Consider the following 14,645-nt stretch of genomic DNA (forward strand, 5'->3'; position numbering starts at 1 on the left):
ATTCTGTGAGCTCGTCCTTCAAAACAAATCCCGACTCCAAATCCTTCCTCCCACCTCCAAAGCTGCCACAGGGTCCACCGCCACCACCTGGGTCATTGCCACGGCCTCCTCACTGGTCTCCCTGCTTCACTCCTGCTCTTTGCCAGCCTGGGCTGTGGCAGCAGCGAGAGAGATCTTGCCTTCAGTGCATAAGTGGAGCTGCCACAGGAGGGGTGACCTCCTGGTGTCGGGGGTGGGGGGGCTGCAGGAAAATTTCACGGAGGAGGCTCCCTTGGGGAAGTGGGAGCATTTAACAGAGTCCTTCCAAGGGAGGTCTCCCCCTCACCACCACAGAGGAGTGGCTCCTGCTGTGGCCAGACAGGGGAGGTGGTGTCATGGCCAGGTGAGGGGTGCGTTGTGGCCCTGTTCACTTCATAGCACCCAGGGACCTTGCCCTCTGTACAGTGTGGCGCCGCCCTGGCTGAGAATGTGAGTAGGAGAGGAGGGTGTGTCCGTGCATCCCCTGTGCCTCAGCAGGCCAAGGAGTGCAGTGGTTTAAAGCAGAGACTCTGGAGCTGAAATCCCAGCTCTTTAGCTTTGGCTGCGTGGCCTTGGGCAAGTTGCCCAATCTCTCAGTGCCTCCATTTCCTCCTCTGTAACCTGAAACTAAAAATGCTAATGCCTACCTCATAGGGCTGTTATGAGGATTCAGTGAGTTAATGTGTACAGAAGGCCTTGGGACAGTGTGAACACATGCAGCAGGGCTGGCCGTTAATATTATTACGGGCGAAGATCAAATCCCAGCTCTGCCATGGACTTGCTGTGTGACCTAGCACAGTTCAGTTTGCTTCTCTGGGCTCATTTTTTCTTACCTGTAAAATGGAATCACGTTGGCACTACCCATAAGGCCGTTGTGAGGATTCAAGGAGATCTTGTGTGGGAAGGCCTCCTTCCCATGCAAGGTCGATCCTTGGTTATGCACATATGTGAGGTGCTGGGTATGTCTGCCTGTGCGGGCGTGGGAGGCACTCGTGTGGTCTGGACTACTACCTTCCCTCTGAATGCCCCCCCACCCCGCATCTGCAGGACCCCAGCTGATCAACCCTCCAGGCACACCCTTTTCCTGCCCTTTCTCTTGCTTCTTGGGCTGCAGCGCCACCTGCTGGCTCAACGTTATGCATCCAGAGCCCACCACCTGTACGGAGGGAAGGGAGTAAACACGAGAGCCCTTGCTGCGTGCAGAATACATACATATAATGTATGTACCATATACACATGTTGACGTAGGTGTCAACCTCTATCTATAGAGACTGAGCCCCAGGGAGGTCACACAGAGCCAGCTGTGAAGCCGGGATTCTAATCCACAGGCCCTTTCTCTCCACTCCAAACACCCTCCTCGGGTGAGTTCAAGCTCTGCAGATGAACCCGTCCTCCCCTCCACTCAGAAAGGAGCCAGAAGTGGAGGTCGGGGCCTTTGGGAGAACGTCACTGTTGTCCCCCAGGGCCCAGATTGAAGAAGAAAGAGCACTGGACTGTAAGTCCTCAAGCTGGGGTCTCGCTGCAGCTCTCCCAACCAGCAGCTGAATAGCCTTTGGAAAGTCCCCACTGTTTATTCTAGCGCTTATCATTTTGAAACGATAGTTACTGCAGGGAGAGCATTTAACGTGGGTGTTAGGTTCTAATGTGAGGAGAAAATTATAAAAATAAACAGATTTTTTAAAACTCTGAAAAATTCTTTCAATCTCTCATAAAGAAAGGTATTGGCAGTCTTCTGAATATAGTCATTTGCAGTAATAAATACACTCTGAACATAAAAAGTGGCAGTGTGTGGTAGCCATTGCATTGGTTTGCACACTGTAATTTTAGATTCGGCTCTCACTCAGATATGTGGGATTCTCTCCATGCCCCCAGCCTCTTGCTCACAGCTGGGCTCACGTCCAGGCGGAATCGCCCACGCCATGTACTCATTCTCCCTTCTCTCTCTCTTTCCGGGCACACAGAGTTGCATTTCTGAAGTTACATAATAAAAACAGCTAACATTTATTGAGCATTTATTATGCAGCAGGCACTGTTCTGAGGCCTTTGTCTGCGTTACTTCATATCATCCTCCTAACAATGCTATGAGGTAGGTACCATTACTACAGATGAGTAAACTGAGGAGCTGAGAGATTAAGTAACTAGCCCAAGATCACACAGCTAGTAAATGGTAAAGCCTGGACTTGAGACCAGGGAGTCTGGGACCAGAACCCACCATCTTAACTGTCATGCTACCCATTTGAAGGGAGGCCCCATGGGAGCCACGTGTATGCGCCTGTGTGTCTGTTGTCAGTCCACAAGCTCCGTTAGGCAGGCTAGAACCTGGTCTGCATCCCCAGTACTGGTCCCGTTCATCTGGGGCCCACTCAGAATGTATGCTCAGTAACTGTTGAACCAATGCATCAGGCTCACTGAGCCCCAGCTTCTTCATGTGTAAGACAAGAATAAGAGTCAGCACTTCAGATTGCTGGAGGACCCAACGAGCTCCTCCGTGGGAAAGCTCTTTAAAGATCCTCTGTCCTCCCTTGCCCACCGCCCGTTGACCCGCTCCTTGGGCTTTCAGTCTGCACCAGCCTGGGAGAGCTGATTGTGTGCATTCTTTTCCCAATGCTGCTTTCAGTAACATATTTGTAGCTTGAAATCGGCAACAGTGAGAGTAATTACACCATGGAAATTGGCAATGGTACAAACAGGGGGATTTCCCTTTAGAGATGTTAACCATTTACCACTGCCAGGAGGAAATGGATCCTCTAATGACTACTTTCAGGGAGCGGCACAGTGGAGTGATCTCACCTGTTGGCTCTGGAGCCGCACTACCTGCGCTCAGACTCTAACTATTACTTATCAGCTATGTGACCTGGTTCAGTTACTTCACTTCTCTGAGCCTCAGTAGTCTCATCCGTAAGATGATTACCTATTTCATTAGGGGTTTCATGAGAGCATCCATGTTACTCCATAATTATTGCTCTCTTTGAACAATAAATGTTACTTATTAATATTATAAATCTACTTATTAATATTATAAATAAGCCTGGGAGGTGGAGGAACTTTCTTGTTTCCCCACTCTAGGAAAGGGAGTGATGGGAATGGGACTTGCAGTGTCAAAGAGGGAACTTGACAGAGACTTCCCTGGTGGCACAGTGGTTAAGAATCTGCCTGCCAATGCAGGGGACACAGGTTCAAGCCCTGGCCCGGGAAGATCCCACATGCTGCAGAGCAGCTAAGCCCATGCACCACAACTACTGAGCCTGAGCTCTAGAGCCCGTGAGCCACAACTATTGAGCCTGCGTGCCACAACTACTGAAGCCCACGCACCTAGAGCCTGTGCTCCGCAAAAAAGAAGCCACCGCAATAAGAAGCCCGCGCATCGCAACGAAGAGTAGCCCCCCCTTCTTGCCGCAACTAGAGAAAGCCCGAGCGCAGCAACGAAGACCCAACGCAGCCAAATAAATAAATAAATTTATTTTTTTAAAAAAGTGGGTGGGGGGGGAACTTGACCAGGGCAACGTGTATCCTCAGGTCAAGGTCCCTGTGGGTGAACCACACTGATTCCATTTGGCAGTTCTATCTTAGACCTGCAGTCCTACTCCCTCCCCTTTTGTGTGACTGACCTTTAACCTACTCACAAAGAATGTGCCCAAGCCAGAAAAGTTCCTTATCAACTTTTACCCTTTCCTTCATCTGATATGAAAACTGAAAGAATGCCTTTTGCTGACACAGGTGGTTAATGGTCTGCAAGGAATAATGGCCATGAGACCCCCGGGGGAGGAAATAACCCCGGTTCCCATCAGTGCAGACGTACTTCTCCCTTGGTAGTCAGATTCTATTTTTAACTTTGGCGCCTTTAAATCCTCCTGTATCCCTTTTAGCTGCGCAGAGTGCCTCTGGACTGTTGTCTGCTCAATTTTGCCTGTCTGTAAGTTACCCACAATAAACTTCATAATTGCACTTTATGGAGTTGCCTGCTTCATTTTTAGGTCTCAAAGTTCCTTCTCAGTTTGGGGGACATTATTTAACGTTCCTGCTATCCAACAGCCCTAATGGAGGGTGTCTTGAGGCACCAGCAGGCCAGATCTTTATGAACCTTGTTGGCTGTGTGCATGGCAGTTGGGGGATAAGGAGCCTCCTCGAGTTCCTTGGAAAGAAAGCTGCTATTAGCTTTGGAACCTGGAACAGATTTTGGGGGGAGCAGGTGATCTAACCAAATATTCCCTCCTCTTGCTAGTGAACACTCCTAGAGGGAGTGTTGTGGGCTTTTTAAACATATGAGATGTAATGCATATAACAAGAATAGTACAAAAAGGGGTGAAAAGAAATAGAGCAATAGAGGAGTAACGCTTCTATATCTCACTGTAATTAAGTTAGTGTCAATCTGACATAGATTCTGATAAGATGCATATAGTAAACCTAGAGCAGTCATTTTAAAAAAGTGAAAAAACTATTAAAGAAGATAAAATGTTATAATAAAAATTACTCATTTAATATAAAAGAAAGCAGTAAGGAAGAATAGAGGAACAAAAAAGACATGAGACATATAGAAAACATAAAGTCAAATGGCAGATGTAAATCTAGTTCTATTCTTAATAGCATTAAATATGAATGGATTTGATCAAAAGGCAGAGATATTCTGACTGGTTAAAAATACCAAGCTCTAACTATATACTGTCTACTGGAGACACATTCTAGATTCAAAGATACAGATAGGTTGAGAGTTAAAGGATGGAAAAATATATATCATGCAAACAGCAATATTAGAGGGTCAACTCATCAGGATGATTTTATAAAAACTATAAACACATACGCACCTAACAACAGAGACCCAAAATATATGAAGCAAAAATGGGGACTTCCTTGGTAGTCCAGTGGTTGGGAATCCGTCTTGCAATTCAGGGGATGCCAGTCCGATCCCTAGTCAGGGAACTGAGATCTCACATGCTGTGGTGCAACTAAACCCACGTGCCACAACTACAGAGCCTGTGTGCCGCAAGTAATGAGCCTGTGTGCCACAACTAGAGAGAAGCCCATGCACCACAATGAAGGATCCTGCATGCCACAACTAAGACTTGATGCAGCCAATAAATAAATAAATAAATAAATAAAATATCAAAACAAACAAAAAACCAAAAACAAAAATGGACAGAATTAAAAGGAGAAATAGACAATTCAATAATAATAAGTGGACACTTTAATGCCCCACTTTCAATAGTGGATAGAACAACTAGGCAGAAGATCAACAAGGAAATAGAAGACTTGGACAACACTATAAACTAACTAGACCTAAAAGACATTTGTAGAACATTCCACCCAACAACAGCAGAATACATTCTTCTTAAATGCACATCAGAAGTTCTCTAGGATAAACCATATGTCAGGCCACAAAATGAATCTCAATAAATTTTAAAAGATTGAAATCATACAAATATCTTCTTTGACCACCAACTCTAAGAAGTCTCAGAAATGGTTCCACATGAAGATTTAGCCAGAGGATTTCATGGTGGTTGTCTGAAAGCTGGAAGATTCTAGAAAACTTTCAGGGCATCTGTCTAAGCATTACCTCATGTCACCCTATTGCGAGCATTAAATTAGTTAACTCTTGAGAAGCACTTAGGAAAGTGCCTGGCATGCAGTAAGCCGTGATACATTTTAGATATTATCCTCACAATAATGTTATAGAGCAAGCTTCGTTATTTCCCCTGTTTTACAGGTGAGAAGATAGAGACTCAGAGATGCACAGTATGTTGCCTGAGGTCACACAGTGAATAAGCAGGGGAGCCAGATAAGAAGCTTCAAAGCTCCATACAGTGCAGAGAGGTAGGTCTCAAGACTTTCATCACTGTGTTGTTTTCAGTAGCTTAAAATTGGAAACTGCAGAGGTCCATCAACAGAGCTTTTCTGTAAACCTGGCATGCCAGCCAGGGAGTGCTTTGTGCTGGTTACAAGAAACGAGGCCACCCTACACATAGGGACATGGAACCATCTCCAAGACATTTTGTTCAGTAAAAAGAACATCTGAAAAGAAGTTCCACAACCCACAGGAAACGAAGCCAAATATTCTGTAAAATCTTATGTCCGTGTGTGTGTGTGTGTGTGTGTGTGTGTGTGTGTGTGACCTATGAAGGCTCATATGAAGCAAATGAAGGTGATTTAAACAATGGGATCTATTTATAGGATGCTCCCTTTCTTTAGACTTTTCTTTATTTTTGTCGAGTTTTGAAATAACACATGCTCAAAGAAAAAAATTCAGATTACAGCAAAGTGTCAAGAAGAAAAAAGAAATCATCAAGAAATCCTTTCCTCCAGAATTAACTAGGCTAACATTTCAGTATATATCTTTCCAGGTCCTCTCCTCTTTCTGTGTGACTGTGAGTGTGTGAGTGTATATATGCACACACACACACATATATATATATATATATACACACACACACATATAGAGAAACATACATATACAAATATGAGAATTCCACTGCTGTAACAAAATGTCCCCCACATTATAGAAGCTTAAAAAACAGAAATTTATTTCTCTGTCACGTTAGATCTGGGTTCCAGGCAGAATGGTAGCTCCACAATCATGGTTTCAGCCTCCTTCTATATTCTTGCTGTATTAGTCTCAACCTGTGGCTTCCTCCTCTTGGTCTAAGATAGGTGCTGCAGATCCAGTCATCACATCTGCATTTCTGCCAGCAGGAAGGGGGAAATGGGAATTGGAGGTCCTGCTCTGCCTTTTAAGTACACAATCTGGAAGTTATAAGCGTTATTCTTGTAACATTTGTCTAAACTGAGTCACGTGGTCATTCCCAGCCACAAGGAAGCCTGGGAAATGTGGCCTTTATTCTGGGCCTTTATTCTATGTGCCCAGCTAAAATCAGGAGTTCTATGGACTCCCCTGGTGGTGCACTGGTTAAGAATCTGCCTGCCAATGCAGGGGACACGGGTTTGAACCCTGGTCCAGGAAGATCCCACATGCTGCAGAGCAACTAAGCCCGTGTGCCACAACTACTGAGCCTGCGCGCTGCAGCTACTGAAGCCCGCATGCCTAGAGCCCCATGCTCTGCAACAAGAGAAGCCACCACAATGAGAAGCCTGCACACCACAACGAAGAGTAGCCCCCGCTCACTGCAACTAGAGAAAGCCTGCGTGCAGCAACAAAGACCCAACGCAGCCAAAAACAAATAAAAAATAAAAATAAATAAATAAATAAAAATCAGGGGTTCTATGACTAGGAAAGAGACAGGAGAATGGACATTGTAGCAACTAGCAGTGCTATTTGTTGCTTATCTTTGTTCTCTTAATAAGAGTATCTTTCCTATCAAGAGAGAAAGCTATGTATCTTACACTCTAACCACTGAGCCCTGTGAGAAGACACGGGTCTGGGCCAAACTGCAAGTTGTAATAGAGCAGACTTTCTTTCTTAAGGCACACCCAGAAGCCAGCTGATCACCCACCAGTTTCCAAATGAAAGGCAGAGTCCTGGAAACGCCAAAAATTGTCATGGCGGTTTCCCCAGGTGAAGTGAAGTGAATCGGGACAAGCCATGCCACGGCAAATTCGGAATTTCGAGGCGTTGTATGTGACAAAACTCTGGCAACTTCTAGCGCCTCTGCTACTCATTCTTAAAGGGATACCACTAGTCTCTGCATGTGTAAATCACATCCTGCCTACAAAAGCACTAATTTCTTCTTTTCACTTCCAGAGGAGTTTGAATGTGTGCGTGTGTGTGCGTGTGTGTGTGTGTATGTGTGTGTGTTGGGGGGTGATGAAGTTGGAGTTTTCTGTTTCTATTTCAAACCAGATGACCATGACACCGGGAGGCGCTGTATCTCTCTGTGGCCCAGTTTCCTCGTCTGAAGCCAAGGTTTTCCTGGCGAGTTCACGTGTTTTGAGACTCATGTCGCTGACACAGAAAGATCATGCGATACAGAGCCTAGGCATTCTGGGTCCAGGTCCTGGTTCTGCCACTCACTGGCTGTGTGACCTCATGTAACTTAACCTTTCTGTGCCTCAGTTTCTTCATGTGCAAAATAGGACTGATAATAATAGAAAGTATTTCATAGTGCTTCTGTGAGTTTTTTTTTTTTTTTTTTTTTTAGTACGCGGGCCTCTCACTGTTGTGACCTCTCCTGTTGCGGAGCCTGCTCCGGACGCGCACGCTCAGTGGCCGTGGTTCACGGGCCCAGCCGTTCTGCGGCATGTGGGATCTTCCCGGACCGGGGCATGAACCCATGTCCCCTGCATCAGCCACTCTCAACCACTGCGCCACCAGGGAAGCCCTTCTGTGAGATTTAAATCAGTAAAGGCTCAGGAGGAGCCCGGGGCATGTGGAGGCCCTTGGCAATGGCCCTGTGCCCTGGCATCTGGCCCACCAGGAAGGGCAGCAGTGGGAAGCTCTTTATAGCCACAAAGTTAATGGTCACCATGGTGGACATGAGTGGGGGTGACACGGTGGATGATTCTTTTTCGGGGATTCCAGTGCTGACCAACCTCGAGGAAGCATGGTGGAATGCCTCTCAATTCCCTTTCAGATGACTCTGTGGGGGCTCTCCTCAGAGCAGCCCTGATTTTATGCTTCCAAGTTCTTGGGACCACCTTCCTCCAGGATAAAGCTGAAGTGTGATACCTCAGTATTTATGCCAACAGCTCATTAGAAAGAACCCTAGATTCAGAGCCAGTGTCTGTGCCCTGTCTCTGCAGCCCATTTTCTGGGGCACTCTGGCTCGGTCACTCCCCATCTGGACCTCTGCTTCCACATCTGCAGTGTGATGTCAGACTCTGGGGGTGACTGTAAGATGCACGTGAATGCATCTTACAAGCTTAAAGGGGCTGTGAGAACAAGAGAGGGAACACCATTGTATCCGTTTTCTGTTGCTGCTGTAACAAATTGCCTCAAACAGCAGCTTAAAACAATGCCAATTTATTATCTCACAATTCTTAGGTTAGAAGCGGGAAACAGGTCTCACAGGGCTAAAATCAAGGTGTCCACGGGGGAGAATCTGCTTCCGTGCCATTCAGGTCACTGGCAGAATCAAGTTCCTTGCAGTTGCAGGATCCTGCTTCCTCGATGGCTGTCAGCCAGGGCTGCGCTTGGTTTCTCAGGGCCTCTCTTGGCCTTTGCATGTGTGTTTTTCCTGAATCTCAGAGCCAGGACACTTGGCATCTCTCTGACTTCTGCCAAGTCTTTGTTTTTTCCTTCCTCCCTTCCTTCCTTCCTTCCTCCTCCTCCTTTTTCTCCCTCTTCTTTCTCTTTCCTTTTTTTCTTTTTCTTCCTCTCTTTGTTTTCTCCTTTCTCTTCCTTCCTTCCCTCCCTCCCTCCCTCCCTTTCTCTCCCTCTCTCCCTCTCTCTCTTCCTTTCTTCCTCTCTCTCTCTCTCTTTCTTTCTTTCTTTCTTTCTCCATTCCTCTCTTTCTTTCTGTCTTCAGCTTTATTGAGATATAATTGACATATAACACTGTGTAAGTTTAAGGTGTATATTCTGATGATCTGATACATGTATAATATACGGTTACCACAATGAGGTTACTTAACACATTCATCACCTCAGATAGTTACTATTTTGTGTGTGGTGAGAATATTTAACAACTACTCTCTTAGTGACTTTCAAGCATATAATACAGTTTTTAAAAAAATAAATTTATTTATTTATTTTTGGCTGCATTGGGTCTTCGTTGCTGCGCTCCGGCTTTCTCTAGCTGCGGCGAGAGGGGGCTACTCTTCGTTGCGGTACGCGGACTTCTCATTGCGGTGGCTTTTCTTTTGCAGAGCTCGGGCTCTAGGCGCGCGGGCTTCAGTAGTTGTGGCAGGAGAGCTCTAGAGTGTAGGCTCAGTAGTTGTGGCTTAGTTGCTCCGCGGCATGAGGGATCTTCACAGAGCAGGGATCAAACCCGTGTCCCTTGCATTGGCAGGCGGATTCTTATCCACTGTGCCACCAGGGAAGTCCCAATACAGTTTTGTTTGTTTGTTTGTTTGTTTTTGCTGCACTGCGTAGCATTGGAAGCATGGAGTCTTAACCGCTGGACTGCCAGGGAAGTCCTCAAGTATACAATACAGTATTATTGTTAACTATAGTTATCATGCTGTATATTACTTCCCCAGGACTTATTCATCTTGTAACTGGAAGTCTGTACTCTTTGACTAACATTTCCTCATTTCCTCCACCCCCAGCCCCTGGTGAAACTGGGGTGAAGGGGGCAGGGCACAACCTTTAAAAGAACGACATAGCCATATGACAAGACATAAATGGTTAGAACCAACTAGGTCCAGGATGGCAGACAAGACTTCCACTAGACCTTAAGCCTCTATACGCTGAGGCTTATACACATCAACACGCTAAATGACATACCCACAGGTGCCATGACCGTTCCAAGGCTGACTGTAAAGGTCAAAAAGTGGGCGGTGCCCCAATTCCTGGAAATCCCCGCCCCTTCCCCCAAATATCTGGAATACTCCTCCCACTCATTAGCCTATGAAATTACCCACCCCTATAAAAACTGACAACCCCATACCCTGGTGTCACTCTCACCTTCTGAGACGGCTCACACTCTGTCTGTGGAGTGTGTTTCTCTCTAAGTAAACCCGCTTCTTACCTATCACTTTGTCTCTCACTGAATTCATTCTGTGATGAGACATCAAGAACCTGAGCTTCATTAAGTCCTGAGACCAGGTGTGTGATCACAGTTAAAAGACCGTGGGTTCAAGTCCCACTCTGAGATGCATGGTTTCACCGGCAACCACCAATCTACTCTGTTTCTATCAGTTCAGTTTTTTTTAAGATTTTATAAGGGAGACTATACAGTATTTGTCTTTCTCTGTCTGACTTACTGCACTTAACATAGTGCCCCTCAAGGTCCGTCCATATTATCACAAATGGCAGGATTTCTTTATTTTATTTTATTTATTTATTTATTTATTTATTAGATGTTGGGGGTAGGAGTTTATTAATTAATTAATTTATTTTTGGCTGTGTTGGGTCTTCGTTTCTGTGCGAGGGCTTTCTCTAGTTGCAGCGAGCGGGGGCCACTCTTCATCGCGGTGCGCGGGCCTCTCGCTGTCGCGGCTTCTCTTGTTGCGGAGCACAGGCTCCAGACGTGCAGGCTCAGTAGCTGTGGCACACGGGCTTAGTTGCTCCGCGGCATGTGGGATCCTCCCAGACCAGGGCTCGAACCCGTGTCCCCTGCATTAGCAGGCAGATTCTCAACCACTGTGCCACCAGGGAAGCCCCATGGATTTCTTTATTTTTTATAGCTGATTATTATTCCACTGTGTATAAAAATACATTTCTTTATCCAGTCATCTGTTGATGGACACTTAGGTTGTTTCCATGTCTTGGCTATTGTAAACAAGGCTGCAATAAATATGAAGGTGCAGATATCTCTTTGAGATAGTTATTTTATTTCCTTCAGTTATATACCTAGAAGTGGGATTGCTGGATCGTATGGTAGTTCTATTTTTATTTTTTTGAGGAACCTCCATACCGTTCTCCATAGTGGCTGCGTGAATTTACACTCCTGCCAACAGTGCATGAGGGTTGCCCTTTCTCCACATCCCCACGCACACTTAACTCTTGTCTTTTCGATAACAGCCATGTGGTAGATATCTCATTGTGGTTTTAATTAGCATTTCCCTGATGATTAGTGATGTTGAACACCTTTCCGTGTACCTGTTGGTCATGTGTGTGTCTTTTTTGGAAAAACATATATTCAGGTCCTTTGTCCATTTTTAATAGGATTGTTTGGGTTTTTTGCTGTTGTAGTGTCTGGTGCTGCATCTTTCTTCTCATTTCTTCAGCTGAACCTCTTCTGATTCTCTGTTTTTTAAAGATTCATGTGATTAGATTGGGCCCACTCAAGAAATCCAAAATAAACTCGCTATTTTAAGGTCTGTAACCTTAATTCCATCAGTAAACCCCCTTTTGCCGTGTAAGGTAACATATTTACAGGTTTCAGGAATCAGGGCATGCACAGCTTTGGAGAGGCCATTCTTCCCACCACTAAGTAATATTCGCTGAGCCCTTCTCAGGGCAAGGCATGGGGCTGAGGCCTGTGGGTCCAGGATAAACAGTCCAGATGCAAGCCCTCCCTCATGGAGCTCGGAGCCCTGAAGAGCGAGGACCACTGCTCGCACGTGACCCCATTTGCAGGGCCTGGGACCCACTCAGAGGCCCATGTGCCATCCGTCTAAAGCATTAGAAGGTATAAATCAAACCATACCGCCGTGCCCCCTGCTCTCTGCAGTTTCTCTGGAAGGTGGTTTGCAGGGTGTCTCCACTGCAGAAAATGACAGGACGGGGCGGAAGCTGGGTTCGGGCTCAGCGCTCTTGGGCAGAGGCTGGCTGGATTTGCCTAAACCTAGGGCAGCTCTGACCAGGTCAATCTCCCCAGAGCACCGGGGCCTGTGCGACTCCTGCCCCAGGTGTCACTTTTCAGGCTCTGTTTTCCAGACAGTTCTAAACATTTCTCAGAGTATACTACCAGCAAAATGGTGGGAGGGAATGTCTCCTGGGGACCCCCACTCGGGATTTGGGTGGCCAGCTTCAAACCAGATCAGCCCTTCTTGCTCTGGTTTCTTGGGGCAGAGGCTGGGACCTTACCTGCTCTCCATACTCGGATCCCTTTAGCTCCCATCCATGGCCTGGGGTGGAAGGAGGGTCGTTCTGTCCTTTTTATTTAGACTCTTTGCTCAATCAGTCATTGACTTCCAGGAAAATTTCTTAGGAGACCAAAAAGGACAAATCGTATATTTCAGCCTGTGTGATAAGCTGGCCTTTGCATGGCTCACCCAGCGCAGGGCCCTTTCTGCCCAGATGGCTGCAGTAGTTTCCAAGTCTGTTTGTATCTGCTGTGGTTCCCTGCAATATCACCACCTCCCCGCCGAAACCCACAGAGGCCAACACAACCCTCCACCCCTTCACAACCTTGACCTCTGAGGCCCTTGCCTCTGTGCCTGCCCCTGGCCTCCCTAACCTGGCCTCCTTTTAGGTGCTTGAATGCGGCCTGCTGCCTCCTGCCCCACCGCTTTTGCAAGTGCAGTTTCTGCTGCCCAGAAGGCTCCTTCCTTCTTGCTTTACCTCCTTCCCTCCAACCACCTTAAGATACCAGCTTGGGGAGCGGGGTCGTCCTCAGGGATGCCCACCCGCTGCCAACCCTAGGCAGAGTCCAGAGTTCTGCTCTCATTCTTCAGGGAAACTTCCTTGGTTGGACTGTAGAGACATCACGTGACGTGGGTCAACTGGACTTAAGTTCAGGGAGGGGGTGGGTGGGGGTGGGGTGGAAGGGGCATCCAGGGTCCATAGCAGATATTCTCTCAAAGTGGAAGCTTTTTAATGACAGTTATTGAGCACTCACTCTTTGCAAGTGTGGGGCTGATTAACCCTCACAACAACCCTGAAAGGGAGGGGCTTTTATTGTCTCCATTGTACAGAGGAGGAGGTGGAGGACAGCTGACTTGTGCCTGGTAACTAAAAGGTTGTCAAGGTCACAGGCTTCCAAGGAGGAGGGCGGAAGCAAAACCATAGAGAGGGCTGTCAGATGGAGGTGCCTTTTCCAAACAGCAAGTCACCCGCCCTCCCACCTAGTGCTGGACAGAGTGTATTAGCATGGCCAGCACCGCACTCTACACGTTCTTCTGCATCAGCTTCCCACGTGTGTAATTAATCTTGGAGCATCTTCCCACGTCAGTAGAGAGATGGTCTTCTTGCTCATTATCTACTTCAATGTCTTTTCTGGGAGAGAAGACTGGAAACAACCCAAATGCCCTTGTAAGGGCAAATACAAATAAAAACATTTCTTTCTGGTGCCCAAAAGGGAAAGAGACATCCCCACTCCCTTTTCTTGAGCATTTAATTTAGAAAACGTAAATTCTTTCTCTGCTCCTTTTTGCATGTATGAGAGGCTTTTAAAAAAGCTGAATGAGCCTCTTGCCGGTTTTACCACACAAGGGAACCCTCTGTTTGCAATGTAAATATCGGGAAGCCACACCCCATCACCCAGTCTCCGGAGTGTAGGAGCTTAACTCAGGGTTTGGCTCCAAGTTGGGAAGCCACCTCCTTTCATAAAGATATGAGTTCTTCTTTCCTGTGGTTAAGGACAATTAGCTAACACAGAGAGCCACCCCAATCACTAGCTGAGTTCAGAATGACAAACCGTGTTATCTACTTCTCTTACTTGAGGTTATCATTTGAGAACCTGGATGTAATAGGTTGTGTCTACTGGACTATATAGAAGGGTAGAGTTTCTGCTTGTGCAATCTTTTTAGCAGACCATCTGTGATGTGCACCACAATCAGGTTGAACATATATTCAATAGTAAAACTATTTTCTTTCTTTTCTACTTTTGTGGAGAGGTTTTTGGGGTTGGTGGGAGATTTAGTGTTTAATTTTGTCTCCAACACCTTCAAATGTCTTTCTACAGAGGGCTGGTTGAACAAATCTGGCACCTCCACACAGTGGAATACTATGCAGTCACGACAAAGAACAAGAAGGCTCTCTGCATTTTCACTGTTGCCTGAAAGTGCAAAGTACACAGCAGTTTACTACTTTTTATGTAAAAAGGCTCTATGTTTGAATTTGCTTATATTTGCATAATCTCTGGAAGAGTAAACAGGGAACAAATAAAAGTGCTCATGTATGTGTTAAGGGG

This window comes from Aethalodelphis obliquidens, unplaced genomic scaffold (genome assembly GCF_003676395.1).
Source record: "Aethalodelphis obliquidens isolate GAN/ISIS:26980383/991018 unplaced genomic scaffold, ASM367639v1 scaffold42, whole genome shotgun sequence".
Lineage (NCBI taxonomy): Eukaryota > Metazoa > Chordata > Mammalia > Artiodactyla > Delphinidae > Aethalodelphis > Aethalodelphis obliquidens.